The sequence below is a fragment of the Schistocerca serialis genome, chromosome 1 (assembly GCF_023864345.2).
Source record: "Schistocerca serialis cubense isolate TAMUIC-IGC-003099 chromosome 1, iqSchSeri2.2, whole genome shotgun sequence".
NCBI classification, from domain to species: domain Eukaryota; kingdom Metazoa; phylum Arthropoda; class Insecta; order Orthoptera; family Acrididae; genus Schistocerca; species Schistocerca serialis.
Window position 1 is genome coordinate 510,342,687 of NC_064638.1, and position 3,543 is coordinate 510,346,229.

Here is a 3,543-nt window from a genome sequence, read left to right on the forward strand (position 1 = left end):
ATGTGCGGATTAGCTGCGACAGCAGCTAAAACACCTGCTTGGGCGTCATCATTTGTTGCAGGTCGTGGTTGACGTTTCACATGTAGCTGAACACATCCTGTTTCCTTAAATAACGTAACTATCCGGCGAACGGTCCCGGACACTTGGATTATATCGTCCAGGATACCGAGCAGCATACATACCACCCGCCCGTTAGGCATTTTGATCACAATAGCTATACATCAGCACGATATCGACCTTTTCCGCAATTGGTAAACGGTCCATTTTAACACGGCTAATGTATCACGAAGCAAATACCGTCCGCTCTGGCGGAATGTTACGTGATACCATGTACTTATACGTTTGTGACTATTACAGCGCCATCTACCACAAAGCGAAAAAAGTGGTCCAACTAAGACATTCATATTTCTTTACGCACTACACGAATATGTAATAAAAATGGGGGTTCCTATTTAAACGCAGTTGATATCCGTTTGACCTATGGCAGCGCCATCTAGCGGGCCAACCATACCGCCATCTGGTTTCCCCCTTCAAGCTAGACAAGTTTCGTTCTTTGTAGTTTTTTCGTTTGATGCTTATTTCGCGAGATATTTGGCCCGGTCACTATCAATCGACCACCCTTTATTTACTATGTATATTGTTTGTCCCGATCAAAGGCATGTATATGATTTAAACTGGCGGTAGCATATGTGGAAGAAGTTAGTTACTATCGTCGTACTTGCCACTACCAGGTTTTTCTCCATCGTGGTGAAGAGAAAGAAAATCTATAAATCACTATTAACTTTTCATTTAGGAGAGAGATTATTGTGGTTCTATGAAAACAAAATAGGATTTTTATTTATGTGGTCTACGGTCCCATGGTCATGATATAAAACGGAACGTAGCATAAGCGGCTCCCTTCTAGCCAGGACAGGAACAGTACAGTACTCAGAATAAAGTTTCCCGATCAATCATACTGATGCAATTTCCCCATAATTTACGTAAAGATCTCTGAAGTCTACTTCCATTATAGTTTCGTAAACAGAAATAAGTGATCAGTGAGCTGGTAAAGAAAGTACTTTTACAGTATCGCATTGAGTCGGCAGAGATCAAGTTGTGCGGATATCTGAAGACTACACAGGTGACTGAATACGACGGAAAATGCATGAATTGTGGTTCCAACAGAGAGTAGTAAGACGAATACCAAGTGCATTCGTAGAAAAGGCGAGAAGTCGAACGGAGTGATGGCAAAGTGGTGGTGGGAGTAAAAAACGTAATGGAGAGGCCTACAAGCAAAATCGACCTGGTAGTAACTGGAAACTGTTTCTGATGATGATGCCAATGAAACAGAATGCTTGCAATCACAGCCTTCCCGCCCCCCCCCCCCCTCCCCCCACATCCACTCTTTTGCCCTTCCTTCCACCGTTCACTTTATGCCCATCTATGGAGATCCTGGGTCGACAGGACTTAATATTTATTTCTTTTTCAGTTCCTTTCCTCCCCCTTAGTTTACTAATTATTTAGTTAGGTTTCATGTTGTGTGAAATTCTCTAAGCTATTTGCCTTCATATTCCATCACATTTAGGGTTTGCGTCCGGGACAGCCGCATATAGACTTCCGATATTTTGGCTGTTAATCGTACGGCCATCTTCATCATAAAGCGGAGTTAAAACCACTTGACACATTGATATACTGTGGAGCAAAATGCGCATGCGTCGCAGACAAGAGATATCCAGTAAAAACGGACACACAAAACACTAGATTAAGAAAACTCTACAAGACTAAAACGCCAGGCCAACCAAAGAAAGAGGAAGATGGGAGAGACTACCTTTCTTCCTTATATGGAAATGTTTCTGCAAACGTTGGCAGAATTACGAAAAAGCATAAAGTAGATGTGACCTTCCTCCTACTGACCAAGACGGCAGCTCTTCTGGGATCTGTGAAAGATAATCTGTTTTTACGGAAGGCGTAATTCCTTGTCAGTGTCGTAAAAGTTACATAGGACAAACGACACGCACTGTACAAGAGCGGTGCATACAACACAAGGGACTCTCAGTTCTTGAATAGCCCAACAAAGTAATTGTGGTTGAAGATCGTATTTCCACTGACCACTCCATGGATTATGGGAGAGTCGAAATAGTGGTCATAGCTTCATACTATTGGGCTTCAGTTGTTAAGGGAGCTGTGGAAACACAGTCAGCAGAGAATCTGCTCAACCCGGACGAGGGATTCCGACGTGACAAATCATGGAATCGTCACTTCACTTATGAGCTCTCAAAGGAATTATGGCTCAGAGTAAGTATTATGGATTTTCTGATTCGACGCTTGCTATGTACTATTCTGAGAATACTGGCACTTTTGGGTAGGCAGTCTGTCTGTAACGCATTCGTATTTTACTCCAAAATATATCATTGGGTCAAGTGGTTGTAATTTATGACCGACTTCCCTTGAAGATATTATAATGTTTTAACATACGAAAAAATGAAAAAAGAAATATTTCAATACCGGAAAACATTAAGAAATACATTTACCTTCTACTATGAGAGTCTTATGTTAAGCATTTTCGTGTTTTAGATGTTTGGTGTAGAGTATTTAGAAATGCAAAAATACATGCAGCAAAGCGTTTCTCTAAATCGAAATGTAGAAGTGTCTTTGATGTTCTGAAAGTTAGTTTCGTCATTGTTTTTGAAAGAGAAGATGGTGCACAAGGTGACACAAACAAACGCCATATGAATCCACACCCGTTCCTAGTTCAACGACGGAACGGGCGTCAGCGGAGGGCGGAGGGCAAATCATGCATCCGCAGAGCGCCGAAGAAGAGAGAGTAGCAGCGCACTGGCGTGCCCTGTGTTATAGGATTACACGTCACCTCGGCAGACGGACGTTTACTGACAACGTGGCCGCCGAACTGTGTGCTGTTATGCGGTGTGAATGGGCGCGTAGGACTAGTGTGTCAGTCATCCACGAATGCCTACAGACCGTGTGTGGTGAAGAGATCTTGTCTCGTCAAATATTTGGTCGCTGATTTTGCATGTTCGGGGAAGAAAGGCAGAATGTGGAGGATGAAGGTCGAAGTGGGCGTTCTTCCACATCCACGAAAGAAAGCAACATTGCTTGAGTACAGGACACGTAGGTAGTGGAAAGGCTCTTAATGGCTTCCATACCGCGTATTCGGCGGGCAGTCACATCTTCCACCATGTGCTGGGTCACCGAAAAGTGTCAGCAAGATAGGTGCCGAGAAACCTAGCAAGAGTGCAAGAATGGGAATGAGCTTCGATCATTTGATGCGGTATGCATGAGAGGGAAATGCATTCATGTTCGGAACCATCACAGGCGATGAGACATGGGCGCATCATTTTACCTCAGTATCCAAGGCCGCCTCAATGACGTGGTAGCATCCCAGGTAAAAATTAAAAGTGTTATCTTCAGCAGGAAATATTACGGCCAGAGTGTTCTGGGACGCGGGAAGTGTGCATCTCCTTGATTTCCTCCGACAAGGGACCATCATTGGGGCACACTACTGTGACACCCTCGCCAAACTCAGGTCCAGCATTCGACGAAGGA